The sequence below is a fragment of the Orcinus orca genome, chromosome 5 (assembly GCF_937001465.1).
Source record: "Orcinus orca chromosome 5, mOrcOrc1.1, whole genome shotgun sequence".
Lineage (NCBI taxonomy): Eukaryota > Metazoa > Chordata > Mammalia > Artiodactyla > Delphinidae > Orcinus > Orcinus orca.
Genome location: NC_064563.1, coordinates 25,450,692 through 25,473,020, shown reverse-complemented (window position 1 = coordinate 25,473,020; position 22,329 = coordinate 25,450,692). Strand labels below are relative to the sequence as shown.

General features: G+C 38.2%; 1 protein-coding gene across 5 annotated transcripts in view; it reads right to left on the bottom strand.

The window, feature by feature from the left end:
* The window catches only part of SLC9A9 (solute carrier family 9 member A9), a 656,685-nt gene extending 637,744 nt beyond the window's left edge, over window positions 1–18,941 (bottom strand). For 4 of the 5 annotated variants that reach the window (XM_049709811.1, XM_049709809.1, XM_049709810.1 and 1 more), the window contains exons 1-2: window positions 18,872–18,941; window positions 16,994–17,206 (exon numbers count right to left, since the gene is read on the bottom strand). The gene's annotated coding sequence lies outside the window, so the exon portion shown is untranslated. Of the gene's footprint in view, window positions 1–16,960; window positions 17,207–18,871 lie in introns of all 5 variants that reach the window. The other variant, XM_049709812.1, reaches the window with a different exon arrangement.
* Between the last annotated feature and the right edge of the window lie 3,388 nt (window positions 18,942–22,329).

Genomic DNA, 22,329 nt, shown 5'->3' with positions numbered 1-22,329 from the left:
CCCCAAATTTATCATTGTTTTTGATTTCATGATGAGAACTTTTGGTGTTTTATCTCAAAAACTTTTTTCTACTCCAGTTCTGTGAAGATTTTTCTCCTAAGTTTACTTCCAGAAGTTCTATGATGTCTTAGCTTTTATGTTTAGATCAATGACCCATTTCAAATTAAGTATCTGTAGTTTTTGAAAATTAAATCAATCTTGCATTTCTAGAATAAGTTCCACTTAGTTATGATGTATTATTTTTATATATTGCTGAATTTATAATATTTTGATAAGAATTTTTGAATCTATGTTCCTAAGGGATATTGGTCTGTAGTTCTGTTTACTTACAATGTCTCTGTCTGGTTTTAGGGTATTAGGATAATGTTGGCATCATAAAATGAATTGGATATTGGTAATAGTTTCATTACCACTATTTTCTGAAGGAGTCTGTATAAGATTAGTGATGTTTTCCTTTTAATATTTGTTTTAATCTACCAATCCAACCGTGTGGGACTGCTGTTTCCTTTGTAAAAGGGAAGTTTTAAAATAATCGATTTCAATTTTTTAAATAGGAGACTTAACATGTTTTTCCCCCCATGCCAGTTTTAATTTGGCCTTTCAGAGTATTCTATTTTATCTAAGTAGTCATAGTTTTTAACAAAATATGTCTTTACTATTTTTTTAATGTATGTAGGCTCCATAGCGTTTTCTCCTCTTTCATTCCTGTCTTTGGTAATTTTTGTCTTTTTTCATTCTTTCCCGATCAGTCTAGCAAGAGGTTTATCAATTTTATTGATCCTTTCAAAGAAGTAGCTCTTTGTTCAACTGATTTTCTCTATCGTTTATTTTCCACTTAATTTATTATTCTATTCCTTATTTCATTCCTCCTACTTATGGTGGGTTTAACTTTTTGTTTGTTTGTTTTACTTTTTAAAATAGAAGCTTAGATCATTGGTTTTTAAATGTTTCCTCTTTTCTAGTATCAGCACTTCAAGCTATAAATTTCCCTGTAAGTTACTGTAGTTGCACCCTACAAATTTTGATGTGTTATTTTCATTATAGTTCAAAAATAATATCATTTCATTCAGTTCAACATTTTTTCTAATTTACCATGTTATTTATTCATTGACCAATGGGGTATGTAGAACTGTGTAATTTAATTCTAAAATATTTAGATATTTATTTCAAGATAAATGTTGTCATTGTTTTCTAAATTAATTTCATGTGGTCACAGAATACATGCTGTATGACTTTGATTATTTTACATTTATTGGAACTTCTTTTATGGCTCAACATATGATCTATCTTGATGAATATTTCCTGCCCATTCAAAAATAAGATGTATTCTGTGTTGGGTGTAGTTTTCTATAACTCCAGTTAGGACAATCAGGGTGCTATTGTTATTCATGTTTTCTATAATCTTAGAGAAATTTTCTGGCAACTTATTTTATGAATTACTAAACTGTGTTGAAATCTTCAACAACATTTATGGATTAATTTATTTTTCCTTTCAGTTCTCTTAGTTTTTGCTTCTTGCATTTTGAAGCTCATTATTAGGCACACACACATTTAGAATTATGTCTTCTTGATTAAATGATCCTTTAATTATTATGAGATGACATTCTTCACTTTGGTAATATTGTTTGACCTGAAATTGATTTTGTCCTATATTAATATAGCCACTTTATCTTTTTTACGACTAAAGACCTATAATTGTCTTTATATTTAAAGTGATTATTGTGGACACCATAAAGTTTGGCCTTGCCTTTTTATCCAGTCTGAAAATCTCTACCTTTTAATTGGACTGTAAGAATATTTGTGTAGATCCAAATTTCCATCTAAATTTTTATTTAGCCAAAAATAACTTCCTTTATTTTTGTAGTGCTTGTAGTGCTGGACTGTTAATGATATATTTTCTTAGCTTTGTCTGAAAATGTCTTTATTTTTGCCTTTATTTTTGAAGGATATTTTAACTAGATATGGAATCTGATCAATAGTTTTCCTTTTCTTTCATTATTTTGAAGATTTTTTCCATTGCCCTCCAGCTGACATTGTTTCTAATGAGAAGTCAATTTTAACTCTTATTAATTCCAAAGCATGGAAAATGCCCCCCCCCCCTTTTTTAATCTTTGGTTCACTAAAATTTTTCTCTTTATCACTGATTTTCAACAATTCGATTTTATGTCCCTTGGTATGGTTTCTTGTGTTTGCTCTACTTGGGGCTTATTGAGCTTCATGGGATTGTGAGTTTATAATTTTCTTAAAATTTGAAAAAATATTTGACTGTTATTTCATCAAAAAAATTTCTGCTCCCCTCATTTGGAACACCATTTGTACTTAAGTTGGATCATTTGATATAGTCCCATAGCTCACAGAGTGAATATGTTCATTTATATTCAGCCCTTTTGCTCTCTGTGTTTTAGTTTAAACAATTGTTAATTGCTATATCTTTAAGTTCATTGATTCTTTATTTTACACTGGACAATCTGCCATTAAGCCCATTTATTGTTTCCTGTATTTTTTTTTTTTCTTTCATATTGGATATATTTTTCAGGTCTCAAAGTTCATTTTAGTTCTCTTTTCATAACTTTCTTTCCTCATTATAATTCCTTAAAAATATTTCTAATTGCTATTTTAAAGAATGTGTCTGCTAATATTATTTTATTTATGGGTTTGTTTCTATTAACTAATTGCATTCCTAGTTATTACTTGCTTTTTCCTGCATGTCTAGTAATTTTTGATTCAATGCTGAATATGATAATTTTCATGTTGTTGAGTCTGGATTTTTAGTTTTCCTCTAAAGAATGCTGACATTTTTTATGTAACACAATTATTCATCCATTTGAGGTTGTTTAAAAAGTTTTGTTTGTGAGGTGCTAGACTAGCCTTAATGTGGATGTAATTTAGCCTTGTTACTAAGGTAGTACCCTTTTGGGGTCTCTGCTGAATGCCTGGACTGTTCACTAATGTTACTACACTTTGGCTGGTCTGAACTCAAATATATCCCAGGTCTGTCTATGCTCTACCTTCCTGCTTTTCATTCTGGAAAGTGCCTCCAGTTAGAAAGGGAGAATGATTGCTGGACTCACTTAAGTACTTTCCCTTCTCTTTAGAATCACAGCCTTGTGCTGCCTGTTTTCTGAAGTCTGAAAACAGTTGTTTCCTATACTTTGTCCAGTTTTTTAGTTGTATGCCAGTCTAGTACTTTTTACTTACTTTTTTTTGTGTCTTTTTATTGTAAAATAAAATAAAATTACAGAAAAAAAACACAAAAGAAAATGAATCTTAGTGAATTATTATAAGGTTAAATACCTGCTATGGTCTGAATTTTTGTGTCCCCCCCAAATTCATATGTTAAAATCCTAATCACCAAAGGTGATGGTATTAGTAGGCGGGGCCTTTGGGAGGTGCTTAAGTCATGAGGGTAGAACCCTCACAAATGGGACTGTGCCTTATAAAAGAGGCAAAAGAGAGCTCCCTAGCCCTTTCTGCCTACTGAGAATACAAGAAAAATTCTGTGACCTGGAGGAAGGCCCTCATCCAGCCATGCCAGTGCTGTGATCATGGACTTCTGGCCTCTAATACAGTGAGAAATAAACTTCTGTTGTTTATAAGCTATCCAGTTGTGGTATTTTGTTATAGCAGCCCAAACAGTCTAAGACTATACCTTTGTAACTACTGCTCTCGCCAAGAAACAGAAATTGACCAGCCATCCTAGAAGCTTCTCTGTGTGCTGTTTCCCTCTCACAGCCCCCTCCCACCCATATCTAGTTTCCCAACTTTTAAAATACTCATTTCCTTGGAGTTTTTATGGTTTTCAATCACTGAAGTGGGCACCCCTAGACCCTTACCCATTTTTGTTAACTTGAATTGTCTTATAAGTCTCTTTTTATATACAGGTGTTCCCTTCATTCCTTTCTATTCTTTACTATTTATCTGTTGAAGAACTGGGCTGTTTGTCCCGTCCAGTTTCTCACAGTATGAATTTTGTTGATTACGTATTCATGGTGTAATTCAAATATTCTATTTTTTCTATTTCTTGCAAACTGTCTTCGGGATCCAGAAGCTTGATAAAACTACCTTTTTATCCCTTTGGTAAGACTATAATTTTCATCTGAAGGCACTTATAGATTGTTTTCACTCAGTTTTGATGTGTGCAGCCATTTGTGTTCAATGCCTAGATTCATTAATTCATTGGTGTTTGTGAAATAGTGATAGCCTAATGTTTTTATTAGCTGAAATAAGTTTATAAGAAGACACAAACTTATTTACTATTTACCAAGTGGTATGGTTCACTTAGGTAGGGTGACATGAATGCTTGCTGTTTTCCTTTCATTGGTTTTTAAGATAATGATTTGCGACTATAATAGTTTCCTATGGCTGCTGTAACAAATTACCACAAACTTGATGATTTAAAACAACATATATTTGTTCCCTTACAATACTGGAGGCCAGAAGTCTGAAATGAGTATTATGGGGCTAAGATCAAGGTTTCAGTGGGGCCACACTCACTTCAGACTCTAGGTGAGAATCCCATGTCCAGGTGCTTCCTCCGTCTTCGCTCTTTGACAATGTTTCCATCATAGGGCCTTCTTATTTTCTGTCTGTAGTCAAATCTCTGTCTCCCTCATAAGAATACTTGTGATTATGTTTAAGACCCACCTGGATAATTGAGAATAATCTCCCCATCTAACTATTTTTTTTTTTTTTTAATATTTATTTGGTTGTGCTGGGTCTTTAGATGAGGAAGGCGGGCTCCTTAGTTGTGGCTCAAGGGCTCCTTAGTTGCGGCATGCATGTGGGATCTAGTTTCCTGACCAGGAATCGAACCCGGGCCCCCTGGATTGGGAGCGTGGAGCCTTAACCACTGTGCCACCAGGGAAGTCCCACCATCTAACTATTCTTAATCACATCTGCAAAGACCCTTTTTCCATATACAGTAAAAACTGTATATCTCTGGAGGCCTACCACAGTGACCAATGAAATCTTTAAAAAATATTATTTAATATTATTATGAACTCACAAGTTTAAACATATCTGATTGGCTTCAATCTATTGCAATTTTTATACAAACTATGGCCAATTAGAGTCTCAATTTGACTTCTGAATCCTTGTGACATGACCCTTGTAATTTCTGATTGTTTTTCTGCTATATAATACTTCAAGATGTTCTAGCATATTTTCTGCTGTAGACCTGGAATCAATCATATCTTGAAGAAGCCTTTATGGTTTCCTTCAAAAGAAAATGATATGTCAAAAGAGTAGTCTGGAAGCTAGGGTTGCTATAAAAAATCACTGGTTGGTGATTTTTTTTTTCTAGGATTTTTCAAATTCAGGACTACAGGGTTTTTAATTAACCTTTTTTATTTTGCATCTTTCTTTTCACACTGAGGATCCCCATTCTCAAGGTCACAAGTAATGAGAGATTTAGAATATATCACAATTGCTCATTTATTTTATCCTTATTTTTTATCCCATATTTAAGTATCTTAAATATGTTGTTCCATTTCTTCCTGCATAAAGCATTGCTGTTAAAAAATCTGATAATTTTGATGCCCTTCTGAAATATGTACTCTTTTGCCTAGATTCCCAATGATTTTTTTTTCTTTTCCTTTAAAGTCCAATACCTTTACTAGAATATTTCTTGGTCTTAGTTCTTCTGGATATTCTCATGTAAAAGTGTGCTCTTTTAATGTGTATTTCACAGTAATATTTTTCAGCAAGTTTTTTTTTTTTTTGCTGTACGCGGGCCTCTCACTCCTGTGGCCTCTCCCATTGTGGAGCACAGGCTCCGGACGCGCAGGCTCAGCGGCCATGGCTCACGGGCGCAGCCGCTCCGCGGCATGTGGGATCTTCCCGGACCGGGGCACAAACCCGTGTCCCCTGCACTGGCAGGCGGACTCTCAACCACTGCGCCACCAGGGAAGCCCCAGCAAGTTTTTAATATTTGTTCTATTCCCTAGATGTTCTTGTTTCTTTTTTTAGGAACTCCTATATCCGTATGCTGAATCTTCTTTTTAAAGCTTCAATATTTGTCATTTTCCCTCAAATCTTTTTTTATTTCTTAATTTTTTTTTAAAAAACTCCCTCCCTTTAATTTACTATTTCTTGTAAGGCATTATTTGTTGTATTTGTGTGTGTGTGTGTGTTAAGTGTTTTTCTTCTAATTTATTCTTCAGTTCTGAAATATTTTTTCTTTTGTTTTTTGAGCTTTATTAGCTAATTTCTGAGTTTTTCTAATTTTTGTTTTCATATCTTGTATCTTTTCATTAAGCAACATTAAGTCTCTTAGCTCATTTTGAAATGGTATGTTTCAGTTTGCATACACGTTGAGCATGTCTTTCTAGTATGTTTTCTTTGCCTGCAGGGTTATTCTGTTCCTTGTTGTCATCTTTTCTTATAGTTACTTGTATGTTATTTGACTTCAGTAGTTTTCCAATGTTCATTTTTACATGGATTTAATTTGCATAATTTCTTAGATTTGGTTCAGATAGCTTTTCTAACTTCTCATGAGCTCCCTTTTCTATAGTTTATTATATTAGTAAAACTATAAGTGCTTGCTTGGTGCAGTTACCAGCTCCGTTTCCTTCTCCCTTTTCTCTGGATCTTCTTTTTCCTTTGTCTTAGTTGTTCCCATGCTTAACAATTTTGTGTCATCCCAGCAGTTTCTCTTCAGTATGAGACCTTGTACTTGAAGCAAGCCCTAGTCTCAGGTATGAGAATTTATGGGAATGAACCAACTCTAAGACTTAGGTCTGATTACTGGAATATGCTACACCTCTCCCAGTTTTAGCTGCTGTTCTCAAATTGAATTGCCATGATTTCCAGTGAATACTTTTAGTTTATGTGGGGTTTTTCTGTTCTCAGCTCTGTCAGATGTCCCTTGGCTTCACACTGCTTTCCGCTACATAGACATTGATAAGACACAGGTCTTATGACTATTGTCCCACCTGATTGTATTCTGGGGTTTGTGAGGACAGCCAGCCTGTTGTTTGTTTTTGGCTTTGTCATCTAGTTGCAATGTCTTTTTATATGGGGATTCAAAAGATCTCAAACATATGCTACCATCTCCATTACCACCTTCTCAGAATCTCACAGTTATTTAAGTGAGATGACTTAATATAAAAAAGTTATTTAGATGTTAAAGAACCAAAAAGCATAAAAAGAACTCTTTGTGACCGCCTGGAGGGGTGGGATAGGGAGGGTGGGAGGGAGGGAGACGCAAGAGGGAAGACATATGGGAACATAGGTATATGTATAACTGATTCACTTTGTTATAAAGCAGAAACTAACACACCATTGTAAAGCAATTATACCCCAATAAAGATGTTAAAAAAAAAAAAAGAACTCTTGAATATCACAGAGCTAGAAACTGCAGGAAGCAACTACCATATCTAGAACTGGGAAACTGGAGAAGTGTTTATTGCTTGGCTGGTGCTGGCATTTCTGAGTTCAGATGAGGGGACTCATGGAGTTGGGATCCAGCTCTAAGAGAGGCTGGAGCAACATTCGTGTTGGTTTCCCTGAGGGGGCATAATCAGCATGATATTTGAAAGACTGCACACTACAGTCAACTGCTGCTGCTGAAAGGAAATGTTAGTGCCACAGTGAAGTTTTATTGGGGTGATGCTAATAGGAACAAGAAGAAAATAGTGAGAAAAAGAAGAGTTTCTTTCCTCCTCCTTCTGGCCTATGATCACCCTATACTTCTCCCTATCGCCAGAGCTTAACAGGGAGCAAGCTGACAAATCAGAAGTGCAATTTCCAGAGGTCTAGTTCCAGCATCACAAAGCAAAATATACAAGGGTCAATTTGAAGCTGAGAGATAATACCTTAAAAACTGGCTTATAACTGTTATATTCTTTGTAATCTGTGACTTTTATCACTGCATCATCTTTATCTTAGTACTTTTAACCTTTTTATTTGATCTGACATGAATGTTGCCTTTCCTCCATTTTTTTTGTATGCTGTTGCTTATCTCTTTTCCTATTTTTTATTTCCAATATTTCTTCACTGCTTTAAGTGTGTGTGTGTGTGTGTGTGTGTGTGTGTGTGTGTGTGTGTGTGTTTAGGAATACACTGATAGGTTTTGTTTTTATCAACTCAATCTGAGAATCTGTTTTACACAATGGGGAATTTAAACATTTGTTAGGATTTATTCCTTTCACCTTATACTTTGTTTGCATTCTTATTTTTTGTTGTTGTTTGCGGTACGCGGGCCTCTCACTGTTGGGGCCTCTCCCGTTGCGGAGCACAGGCTCCAGACGCGCAGGCTCAGTGGCCATGGCTCACGGGCGCAACCACTCCACGGCATGTGGGATCTTCCTGGACTGGGGCACGAACCCGTGTCCCCTGCATCGGCAGGTGGACTCTCAACCACTGCGCCACCAGGGAAGCCCTGTTTGCATTTTTAAACATTTTCCTTTTTTCCTTCTAAATATTTCCCTTACTAGTTCCCTCTCTGATCATTACTATTACTTATATTTTTCCTCTTTATAATCAGCAAATTTTATTATACTTTTCCGTTCAACTGGTGATTATCATTTTCATATACTCAAAATGAAACCCATATGAAAGGGTTATATGAAAATAAGAAACCAATTAATTCTGTTTTTAGGTGCTCTGCTCCTTCACTGGATGAGCCCTTTAGAATACTTTTACTTCCCCTCTCCCCACCCCCAAGGATTTATTAGCATATTTTATTGATAATTACCTTTAGTTAGTCTATTATCAGGGATTCCTCACATATGCCACTTCTATTTCAAGAATCAACAGTCTGTACTCATATTATACATACTCAGCCTGCATCTCTGTTTAGATTTCTCTTCAGGTAACATGTGTCAGAGCTCATCACTCTTTCATCTAGTCCATCTTCCCATGTCTTGAGGGCTGTATTTTCTTTCATTTGTTTGTGGTTTGATTACAGTCCTTTCCTTTACTATTTCTTCAGTTGTATTACTGAGTGATATATTCTATCAATCTTCACATATTTCCAAACAACTTTCTTTGAAATTGACAATTAAATGATATCTTAGTTATATTAGCGTTATTGGGTCATAGTCCTTTTTTTCAATATAAATGATACTAAATTTTCCTCTTGCTTCTCCTATTGTAAGTAAACGGTGGTCTGATTATTTTTCCTTCATGATTTATTCTTTTACCAAGGAAGACAGACTTTTTTCTTTATCCTTGGAACTTAGAAATTTAAGATTATTTCTAATATGTCCATAACAAGATAGTATTAAAAGTCAGCATGTGAATAAAGAAAGTTGAAACCTCAACAAAATGACAGGTCCTTAAGATATTAATGAATAGATTCTATGACCTTTTCTAATTGCATGATATTGGCATATCTTTCAGGTAGTCATTTTTGTTTGCTCATTTGTGACTGCTGATATTTCCTTTCTCATTGTCACTGAGGTCCTTTCTTCTCTTTTGCCTATAATGCAATTCTTGGAATTGGGCTTTCATTGTACTGCTGTGTAATATAAACCATGATAATTTTGATGTATTAAGACATTAGTTATGGTTGCTTTGCTATAGCTGATGGGAACTCCCCTCCTTTTCTGCAATGTCATTCTTAGTAAATAACAAAGTCTTATTTAAAATTTGGAGTCTACGGTCTTATTTTCCACAACAATGTTTTCATTCATCAATCCTGCCTGACTGAGATCTTTTATTCTGCAGATGAATGTCTTTCTCTAGTTCAGGAACATTTTTTCTATATTTTTTTATATGAAATGCTACTCCATCTTTTACTCTTCCTCCCTTTGGAACTCCTGTTACTCACTGTTGGGTCTTCTGTATGTGTCTTTCAGTTCCCTGGTCTTTTTTTTTTTTTTTTTTGCGGTACGCGGGCCTCTCACTGTTGTGGCCTCTCCTGTTGCGGAGCACAGGCTCTGGACGTGCAGGCTCAGCTGCCACGGCTCACAGGCCCAGCAGCTCCAGGGCATGTGGGATCTTCCCGGACCGGGGCACGAACCCGCGTCCCCTGCATCGGCAGGCGGACTCTCAACCACTGCGCCACCAGGGAAGCCCTGATCTTGTCTTTTATGCTTTCCATCCACTTGTATTTTTGTTCTGTGCTCTCAATTTTCCACCATTTGATGTTTCATACTATTAATTCTGATATATGATTTATGTGCTGAGTTTTTGGCTTTTTATGTGCTGAGCTTTAAAGCTCAAAAATTATGATTCAAATCCTTGGGTTGGGACAGCGTGAGATAGGGATAGTAGTTAATGTGCTCCTAAAATTTCCAGGCTAAAGATTCAGGCCTGAAATAAGCATATAAAATCAGCAGAAATGAAGAAGGAGTAATAAATTGTGTTAGTTCGCTGGGGCTGCCATAATAAAATACCACAGACTGGGTGGCTTAAACAACAGATATTTATTTTCTCAAAGTTCTGGAGGCTGGACGTCTAAGATCAAGTGCCAACAGTATTGATTTCCTCTGAGGCCTCTCTCCTTGGTTTGCACATGGCTGCATTCTTGCTGCCTCTTCACACGGTCTTTTCTCTGTGTGTGCACACCCCCTGGTGTCAGTTTTTGTGTCCAAATTTCCTCTTCTATAAAAGCAAATGACTAAGGCCAAAAATAGCTTCTCTTATGTCAAGAAAGCCATGCCTGTTTAGGCCCAAAATAGCTTCTCTTATGTCAAGAAAGCCATGCCTGGTTCTCTTTCTCCAAGGATTTCCCCCCTACACTATCTGCTTCACTTTCAGTCTTACCTCCCCAGCACACCAGTCAGATTGGATTAGGACCCACACTAATGGCCTCATTTTAACTTAATTACCTCTTTAGAGACCTTATTTCCAACTATGATTATACTCTGAGATACTGGGGATTAGGATTTCAACAGATGAATTTTGGGGAAACACAATTCAGCCCATAACAATTGTCACTGTAAAAGTAAATACTTGCTGTTTATTCACATCAACTAATTCCTGTATCAACTAGGTTTCCAACAATTCAATTCAATTCTGACACCAACTCCCAGAGTTAGCATCAGGATCCACAAGTGTCTCAGTTCCACAAGAGTGCCCCCACTAGAAACACTGGCCACAAATGGGGTGCCAAAATAGTTACATTTCTGCTCAGCAGACTAAACATTCAAGGGTTCCCTCAACCCTCTCAATAGGTTTGGTAACTCACTAGAACAACTCACAGAACTTAGGAAAGCATTTACTTATGACTACTGGTTTATTATAGAAGATATCATTCAGGAACAGTCAAATGGAAGAGGTGTGTAGGGCAAGGTATGGGGGTAGTTGTGTGAAGCTTTCATGCCTTTTCTGGATGCGTTACCCTCCCAGCACCTCAATGAGCTTACCAACTGAAAAACTCTCCAAACTCCATTGATGAGGGTTTTTAAAGGAGGTTTCATTAAGTAGGCATGATTGATTAAATTATTGATAATCGGTAAATAACTCAATCACCAGCCCCTCTCCCTTCCTGGAGGTTGGAGGGTAGGGCTGAAAGTGTAAGCAGATAGGGTAGGAGGTCCCAGAGAAAGAGAACCAGGCATGGCTTTTTAGACATAAAAGAAACCATTTTTGGCCTAAGTCCTTTTGTGATCCAAGCCTGGCCACACTGTTTGCCCTTGAACAGGTCTCAGTAATTAATGATCTTAAGAGAAGTGAGGCAATGTAGGTACAAAGGAAAAGCAGTCAAGAAACAATAGTTCAGCGATAAAAGAGTCCTAGTTCCTCCTCAAGGGATATGCAGAACACTCTGTTACATTTCTTTGAGTTCCACAGGAACTAAGGCCCACACCCAGGTGGAGGATAGTAACTACATGCTGAGACCTCAGACTGGTGGAACCTAAGGAATGATGATGTTGACCTTTTCTGACCCTCAGGACTTTAATCAACTAAAGCTTGGACTTGGTTGACCTTTGCTTCAATTCAATATTAAATTCTCCTCTGCTTAAGCCCCTTCATGAATATGCATACACTGCACAAGCCCCTTCATGAATATGAATGTACCCTTAGCTTAAAACTTCCCCAGTTTTGCTGTTTGGGGAAGAATGCTTTGGGAAAGATCCCTGGTGTTCTCGTTACTTGCTGCAAGTAATAAATCCTTACCCCGCTCTTTGGCTTGTTTGTGTCTTTTGGCACTCACTAAAAGGCGAACCTGTTTTCAGATAACAAAAGTTCCAAGCTTCTAATCATGGATTGCTCTTTCTGGTGACCAGAACCCATCCAGAAGCCATCTAAGGGCCTGCCTTACCACTAAGGAAGTTCCAGAAATTTTGGATTTGTGTGAGAAACTGGGGACAAAGACCAAATATTTTTCTATTATACCACATTTATGCAAAAAGGTGACACACTGGACTACAAGATGCTTTTGAATCCTTGATGAATACAGACTGAGAAAAATGCCATTTAAATGTTATAAGTATGTCTGCCTTTTAAGAGGTTAACTTTACCTTTAGATTGTTTCTTTGTTCTAAGAAAGCCACAAAGTGGGCCTGTAAACTAAATCAAGTCATCTATCTATTGTTCCTGAGAAAACCACAAGAATCTTGAATGTAAATATCTTAGAGCAGCTAAGAGTTTTGTTTTGTAAATCAAACGTACCTAGGTATCAGGTTTCTACAAGTTTTGTGGCTTCCTTGGCAAAAGTATCCTTTTCTGTTTGGATCTAGATGGCCCTGTGTATTATTTTTGTCCTTTTTCTTTGAACAGTTGTAGGAGCTCTAGTGGTGTAAAAGAAGAAAACTCTAAGAAGAGAAAGCTGACTGGAAAGGTGACACAGAAATCAGTTGCAAACTCAGCCAACTTTAGAGACCAAGCAGGTGACATAAATGTGTGTGAAACTGTTCATTCTGAAACTATATTTAGTGGTGAGTAGTTTAGGGGTAAAACTGGAAAGTTTGTGCCTTCTCAAGGAATTTAATTTCAAAAAAGTTTTTGAAACACTCTGAAGTAAGTTTAGTTTCCAGCTATGGTGGAGTAAGAGGGACCAGATTTTATCCTCCTGCCATAACAAATAGAAAATTGGACAAAATATATGAAACAATGGTTTTCAGACTCTGGGCAATGTCAGCACAGGACAGTGATCAATGACCCTTTTAAAAAGGAAATAAGGAAGGTAAGCCCTATTTTGCCCAAGCTTATTTCTGGAGTTTCCTGGTTGCATCATATGAAAGGGTACCCAAACAGAAATCAGCAGTCACACTAAATTAGGGAATTGGAATTTGGTGTTTAAGGATGCCAAGTTTTCTATAATTTGCAAGATATAATGATGTTGAGGAGATATAATAATGTATAGAAAGCACTGCCGAGATCTGTAGAAGGCTAACCTAGAGTCTTGCTGAGGATTAACCTGCACATTGAACTGTGACTTTTAAAAATACCTGTGGAATTTGAAAGTAATTTTTAAAATAAATTTTTTCTTAGTATTTTCTCTAAAATTACTTCCAGTTTTAAGAGAGGAAACAATGTAAAGAAAATGTAATTCACTGGTAGTCATTTTGGTAGAAACAAACATTCCAAAAAATGAATAAACATACATGCTACGATTTAATGATTTTTATAGGAAAGTTTTTACTATTTACTGTTGGTCATTGCTTTGGTATTTAAGACTTTAACACTGAACTAGTTTTTCTCTCTTGATATTGAAGATTACTTAACTGTTTTTTAAATTGTCTTTCATTATCTACAGTTCCATACTAAGTACTAGTGTCTTAAAGACTTGGGAATCAAAACCAAGTCCAAAAAAGAATTAAAATCTGCCCTTGGGAATTCCCTGATGGTCCAGTGGTTAACACTTTCACTGCCAGGACCCAGGTTCGATCCCTGGCGGGGGAACTAAGATCCCACCAGCCACGCAGTGTGGCCAAAAATAAAATAAAATAAAATCTGCCCTTATATAGAGTTTAAAGCTTCTTTTAAAATACATTCTAGAACGTCAATTACTGTATTTACTATTGAGTCTGCAAACAGCTGCAACTAGGTACTACCTTATGTTAGAATGATATAACATTTATAAATATATAAATTATTTTTACATTTCAGTTTAATCCACTAAGTTGCTATTTTTACTTTGTCAACAAGTTCTAATAATTTTTTTTTTTTTTTTTTTTTTTTTGCGGTATGCGGGCCTCTCACTGTTGTGGCCTCTCCCATTGCGGAGCACAGGCTCCAGACGCGCAGGCTCAGCGGCCATGGCGCGTGGGCCCAGCAGCCCCGCGGCACGTGGGATCCCCCCGGACCGGGACACGAACCCGCGTCCCCTGCAGCGGCAGGCGGACTCTCAACCACTGCGCCACCAGGGAAGCCCAAGTTCTAATAATTTTTTATCATTAATTAGATCACTACACATGTTTTACTTATACAATTATTTCAGTCCTATTTTCTAAGTATCAGGCAAATCTTAAAGGAAGCTTAGTTATAATAAAGGATTATGTAATATTTCTAATCCCTTTGATGTGATTTAAGATTTTAATCCCTGACTTTGAAACTGAGCAGGATCCTTCCGGCCCCTCCCAGGTACAAAAACCCCTCCATGTCTCCTGGTTCTTGTTTGCAGAAAAAGACTTTAGTCTCCTAGGCCTTCCCTGAGTTCCAAAGAACAGACTCAAATAGTTACTAATTAGGGAAGTTAGGGGACACAGAAACAAAGGAAAAACAGTAAAGTAAGAAAAGTAATGATAACCTAAACCAGTGGTCCCCAACCTTTTTGGCACCAGCGACCAGTTTTGTGGAAGACAATTTTTCCATGGACCAGGGTAGGGGGATGGTTCCGGCAGTAATGTGAGCAATGGGGGGGATGGTTCAGGAGGTAATGCGAGCGATGGGGAGTGGCAGATGAAGCTTCCCTTGCTTGCCCCCTGCTCACCTCCTGCTGTGCAGCCCCAGTTCCTAACAGACTGCGGACAGGTATCGCCTGCGGGTTGGGGACCCCTGGCCTAAACAATAGATCAGTGAAAAAAAAAGAGTTCTAGTTCCTTCTCCAGGGAGATACATAACGATCTGATGCATATCTTCCAGTTGTTCTGCAGAAACTAAGACCCCCTACCCAGATGGAAGAAGGTGGACTACATGCTGACCATGAGCACACAGACCCCAGACTGGCTGGAACCAGAAGGCTGACGGTTAAGATTCCTGAAAGGTCATGCTGTTACCTCACCACCAACCAATTAGAAGAAAATCCCTGAGCTGCAACCCTCATCCCAAATGCTGCCTTTAAAAACCCTTCCATGAGAGCCATTGGGGAGTTTGGGTCTTTTGAACATGAGCTGCCATTTCTCCTTGCTTGGGCCCCTGAAAATAAATGCTGTAGTTTCCTTAACCACAACCTAGTGTCAGTAGATTGGCTTTGCTACAAGGCAGGCAAGCAGACTCAAATTCAGTTCATTAGCAACTTCTCAAAAAATAACCAGAGCTTTACTATTTCCTGGAAGAAAAAAAAAAGGAAAAAAAGGGAAAAAGCATCAGTTTGTTATGTATATCCTTTGAGGAGGAACTAGGACTCCTTTTTTTCACTGAACTATTGTTTAGGTTATCATTACTTTTCTTGCTATACTGTTTTTCCTTTGTTTCTGCATCCCCTCTACTTTCTACAGAAAGTATAAGGCAGCATAAGAAGTACAGAAAAGTAGTAAATGATCTGTCAAATTGGATAGACCAGTGAATCAAGTATATCTCTATTGTGAACTCAGTTCTATTGGCCATACTCTGTAATTAGATTATATTGGATAATAAGACATCTCTACAGTTAGTTCCTGTGACATAGTGATTTATAATAAAAAAATACATATTTGCCTTTGGTTCCTGGCCCATAGTTCCAAACCCTTGTAATTTCTTGAGCAGAGAGCAATGTGAGCACCTTTTGTTATAATATTTGGTCTTTTGTCCTCAGTTCCTTAAATCACTTCAGAGCCATCAAGGTGAAGTGGGTATCTTGTTATTCATAACAAGCCCCCTTCCACCACAGCTGGCTTTTGTTAATGAGGAGACTTTTGGAGAGCACCTAAGGATGCAGCTGGTTGCCAGGGGAAACAATTAGAATACAGGATTGGAACTTTCAGTCCCTCTCCGTGATGAGGGGAGAGGCAAGAGGAAAGGGACTGGAGGTGGAATCAATCACCTATGGCCAATAATTTAATCAACTGTGCCTATGTAATGAAGCCTCCATAAAACTCCAAAAGGATGGGATTCAGAGAACTCCTGTGTTGGTGAACATGTAGAGAGTTGGGAGAGGGGCACACTTGGGGAGGGCATGGAACCTCTGAGCCCTTTGCCCATACCTTGCCCTACGCATCTCTTCTATGTGGCTGTTCCTGAGTAATATCCTTTTATAATAAACCAGTAATCTGGTGAGTAAAACGTTTCTCTGAGTTTTGTGAGCCACTCTCACAAATTAACCCAACCCAAGGAGAGCATATGGTAAGAAGCATAGGTGATAACCTGGACTTACACGACCGGCTTCTGAAGTGGGAAGGGGAGTCTTGTAGGATGGACCCCTTAACCTGAAACCCAAAGAGGGGGTCGAGGGAACCTCTGATTTGTAGCTGGTTATCAGAAGCACAGGTAACAACCTGGGCTCACAAATTTCTTCTGAAGTAAACAGCAGTCTTGTGGGACTAAGTCCTTAACCTGTGGAATCTGATGCTCTCTCCAGACGTACAGTGTCAGAATTGAGTCAAATTGTAGGATATCCAGCCGGTGTCAGATAATTGCTTATTGATGTGGGGAATGCCCTCCCATACACATACACCCCACACACAGGAATTGGTGACCAGAATCTTTGGGTCCCCAAAATGGGATTCTTAATTATTTACCTACAGGGTTTATAAACCCTTTTATAAGGAAAAAACCAAAAACGTCGATATACATCAACAACATAATTCTGAATACTAAATACACACTACATTTGATATCCAAGTGCAAAACATAAATGGCCTTCCTCAGCTGTGGCTGACCTTTATGACGGGCACAGCCATTAGGCTGAAGACTACGGCAGATCTTTTACCTACACATGTGGTTTCCGTGAAGGGATCCTTACTTAGAAAGTAGTCCGAGCGGTAGCTACCCAGAAGATTCTGTTGTTCTGAAAAGGGCAGTTGTGGTTCTCCCAGCTTTCTGGCATGCTTGCTTAAGAGGAGCAATGGGCTGCAGCTGCCAGCATCCAGCAGAGGTGGCAGGAACATCAGGTGCATAAGCCAGTAGATTCAGAGGGGTAGGAGACATAAAATGTGAGGCTTATGAGGAAAAGAGACTGTCAAGGGAAAAAGAAGCAAAATTATCCTAGTGCACAAATTCATAAATAAGGAATTTCTTCCTTATTTATGAATCTTTAATATTTACTTATATCTCAATATTTCTCAAACATGTAATAAAGTTAATATGTATGTACCTGTCTCTCCACTGGACTCTGAAAACCCAAACCCTCAGAATCTTGTACTTGGGTGGAATTGAATAAGAGGCACTTCCAGTATGTATGCCAACTCATAAAGTAGATAATAAAAACGCTAATTTACATAAGTTTTGGTTTAACTTTTCAAAAGTTCTTGACAACTGGGTGTGTAAGTGATCTCTCATTGAAATGGTGTTAATTTTTTTGTCTTTGCATATCTTACTTTCTTTGCTGAAAAAAGCTGGGAAAAAACCAGAAGTACTAAAAATTTACTAAGAGAAAATGTGCCTCTCTGGATTAGCATAGTCAAGGTAGAAAACTCTTATGTAACACTACATGTTAATCTGAATTAATATACATCAATAATTATAAATTGCAGTTGAGCTAATTTGAATTATTCTGACCAAGTCAGAAAACTATATGATTCAGTTATCTCAAACAAAGTCATGGTTTTGAGGTTTATTAGTTTGAGAAGTCTATTTTTTACATCCAATGAAGCCAACTGTTTGATATTAAACTTGTCCTAAAAACACCTGTGTATAGTGTCATTGATTTAAAATACAATAAAATGTGCTTAAAACTCTATTGAAACACTGAACAGCTTTTAACTACAAAACCTGTTCTTATGGTACATCTAATACACATAAATGAGATAATTAACATTACTTAGTAGAAGAGTTACAGTTAACATTGTCAAGTGTTTGAATTTTAGGTATTGGAGTTGGAAACAGGGAAAAGACCCCATCATTTTGTGGGAAAATGACAGGTCTTTTAATTAGACTGAAAGTAATATATATTATTATTATTCATATTTTGATAGGTAGCTACAGGTTTCAACAGCTAAATTAAGCTTAGAAACACAAATGTGGCACTGAGGTAAATGGACATGGAAAATTTTACTTGTATCTTCCTCATTCTTTTCCTCTCAATCTCCCCCATCTCAGTAAATGGTAACTCTTCCAGTAGTTTGGGACAAAAACTATGCAGTGATAGCTGATGCTTCTCCTTCTCTCACATCCAAACCTTGAGTAAATTCTGTTACATCTGTCTTCGGAATATAACCAGAATGTTCTTACCAGCTTCCTTGCTATCAGCTGTCATTTCTAGTTTGGATTATTACAATAATATTTAATCCTAAAGTGTTCATTGCTTCAACTGTTCATCTATCCACCCATCCAACAACTACTAATAAACAACCACTTATATCAGACACCGTTTGGGGTACTTATGTACACAGAGAATTGCCCCTTTGGCCTTTACAAAAGGAATACCTCTTTTGCATCCTAAATTTACTATGATGCATTGTCCCAGGACATAACTACCAGGGGACTAAACAGTCAATAATGAGAAAGTTAATGACTCAGTAAGGAATCACTTTCCAAGTCGAGATTCCAATGCTTTGCTTCTTAACCAGACTAAACTGGAGAACCTAATTGATATGTCATTAAGAATATTCTGATAGATCACTGTCAGTAATGATTTTTGGCACACAACATTGAAGGAATATAAAGAATTGAATGACATTACTTTATAATATTCTTTTACTCCTCTCAGCTTAAATGAACAAGATGTTTTGGCCTTTATATCTCTAAAACTGAAAAAGAGAAAAAGAATGTATGTTGAACTCTGTCAGATTACAGCAATAAATAATACTCATCCATGAAAACTTTACCTAAATGATAAAAAAACCCAATCTCCTAAGAAATATATTTCAATAAAATATTACTTTTTATAATACTCAAAATTGTGACATTTATACTTTGATCAGCTGTATACTAATAGCAGTTGTAATGATAAAAAATTTCTCTGAATTGACAACGTTCAGAACATTATGATCACAAGATACGCAATAAATGTAAATATACACACTTTTTTTGCTGCAGAAAACAATAACCAATAAAACTTCCATACGTAAAACCTTACTACCTAACAGTGGCATTTTGTAGGTTAAGAGTTTCTCAATAGTACAGCACTATTGACATTCTGGGCTGGATAATTCTTTGTTGTTGGGAATTGCCTTGTGCAATGTAGGATGTTTTGCAATATCCCTGGCCTCTCCCCACTAGATACCAATAGCCCCTACTCCCTAGTTATGACACCAAAAATGTTTCCAGATATTGCCACATGTCCCCCCACCCCACTGAGAGGCAATATTCCCTAATTGAGTGCCACTGCTGTAGGGAATATAATAGCAATGCAATGTAAAACTTTATCAAAGAGCTAGTTCATTTTTTAAAAATATATGATGGGTATCAAAATACTATATTTAATCCCATTGCATACATTTAAAAGAGTGAGTGATTGTAAAATTACATTTTATGATGTACTGGAAATTACATTATTTATCATTATTTGAACTTCTGGGGAGGAACTTTGGATGTTAGCTCACAATCCATTAGCCAAAGGCATTCAGTAGTTCATAGGATAGGTGGGTAATGTACATTAACATTCATTTACAGATCTTTTCCCAAACCCTAATAGGTACCTTAGAACACTCTTGAGTTTATCTCATATAGCTCTAAGCCTTCTTTTTTTTCCCCTTGAGGAATGTATTAAGTTCTTGAAGACTATCTTTCTTTGTAAAAGTCTAGAAAACTGAACTGAAAGAGTATCAAGGCTTTTGAACACATGTAATATATTTAGATACAAATATTTTTCAAAATTCAACTTATATAGGCTAGTAATCTTTTTCACTTCCATTCTTCAAATGATGCCTATACAATTGCAAAGATTTGGAGACTGAAAATAGCTTAAGAACTCCAAAGATCTTTTCTATACATAGAAGCAGTACTTCCTTAATCCTGTTACAAGGCCCGTAAATAGTGTCTCACTGCTCCTCAATCCTCTCAGCTTAATCACTGGCAAAAGTGCCAATGGAATCATTCATTCTAAATAAAATTATAAAAATGTATGTAGTGCTTTTATTGTTTCAAAGCAATTCCACATAAATTATCTACTATTAATTGAACACATCTAAATGACAGGTAGAAAAGATGTTAGGGATAAGAAATTTGCATTTAGTAATAACTTGCCTAGACAATTCAGCAGAGCTGACATCTCCAGACCAATCGCACCAAACTCTTTTCTTACGAAATCCTGATTTGAGATATTGCTCATTTTACATTTTATGAAGTTTTGGGATGCTTTGAAGGTAAGTTAAATCCAATTACTGCCAAAGGCTTCAAAAAGTCCTTAGCTTTATCACATTTCTTAAGCACTTTGTACAGGCTTTGTACAAATTGGAAGACCAAATTGTCCAACTTGTCTGTAGTCAATGTAACACCATTTAAAAGTCAATTCTGTGTTGAATACATTTATTGAATTGTACAAAGGTTTTCTGTTTTGTTTTGTTTTTTTGCGGTACGCGGGCCTCTCACTGCTGTGGCCTTTCCCGTTGCGGAGCACAGGCTCCGGACGCGCAGGCTCAGCGGCTGTGGCTCACGGGCCCAGCCGCTCCGCGGCATGTGGGAACTTCCCGGACCGGGGTACGAACCAGTGTTCCCTGCATTGGCAGGCGGACTCTCAACCACTGCGCCACCAGGGAAGCCCAAAGGTGTTTATTTTTTCTTTTTCAAAGTTTGAATTCTTATATCATGAAGGTCAAAACACTGACTTCAACAGTACTTCTCAAAAGAATGGCTCTGCCTTTTACAATTAAACAGCTATTGAGAACAACATGGAGAAATAAATTTGATAATCCAGTATAGATGTTTCTCATTAAGCCTTCCAGAGTTCATGTATACAGGCCAGTTAATGGTTCTTCTAAAAATCATTGTCCAATCCCTATCATTAACTCAGTTAAAACCCAGATATTTAATGTCACATCAGGAATCACTTGTCCATCAGAAAAACAACTAATCCTCATTTTAATTATTCTAGCGCTAAAACTGAAAAGCATATTCCAGCTACTTTAGAGTCTGGGTCCCCTAAAACTTCCACCAAAACAAGGCGCTGTAGTTCAGCATTTCCGAGTTATTTTTGCAGTTGTTACGTGAATCTGAGCCAAGGTGCCCGTGTGGCGCACCAGGCGGCCCCGGGTCCCCATGGCTACCGCCACAGCAACGCGTCGCGCGTCCCGCAAGGCAGGCCCCAGCTCGCGGGGAGGGGCGAGGGCGCCCGCCCGCGCCTCAGAGATGCTCAGGGGAGGCGCCGGGACACTGTCTTCCCCGAGTTGAAGGAAACGGCTAGGGCTGGGAAAGCTGGCGGGGAGCAAGCCAAAAGCCCGTCCCTGCTTCTTCGCAATGGCTAGGGCAGACCTCCCAGCGACACCAGGCCGCGTCAGTTCCCTCTACATTCTTCTTTCCCTTTTTTATCATGGTGCCTTGCAGACTTCGTTTTTTCCGTGCCCACGCAGGATAATTTAAGCTGCCTCCACAAACGTGACAGACGCCAAAGGTGAAGCCCCCAAACAGTCCCGCCAAAACTCACGCCTCTTCCCACGTTTTCTCCGCAGGGCCGCCCGCGAGTGAGAGGTGTGCGGGCACAGGGGGAACTCGAGCTCCCGCCGCGGCCTCGCTTCGCCCCGCCCCCGGGCGCGCGCCCCACCCGTATAAGGTTCGGGGGACACGCCGCTCCGCCCACCTTGCCTCCAGCCCGCGCGCGCGCGCCGGGCGGAGGCAAGGGGTTGCAATAGGTTTCCGCAGTTCCTTTCTTTTTTTTTTTTTTTACCCCTTAGAAGACTGTTTCCACAATGGCAAAAACAGGCCCCAGTAAAAGTCAACAATCATAAAAGAGTAACTGTTGCTAAAAGTAATTACAGCACAGGAGCTCGCGAGTTTACCCCGCCTCCAAAAAAGCTTGAGCTCCGCCCCCATAGGGTCGGGCCCCGCCCCCCCCAAAGCCGCCCCTGGGAGCCCGCGCTTACGCTTTCCGGGCGGTGCACGACGCGCTCGCTCCGCCCCGCCAGCCCCGCCCTCCGGCCCCCCTCTCCCTCCCTCAGGAGAGCCTTCGCGCACGAACTAGGGTATACGGCGTCAGAGACGTGC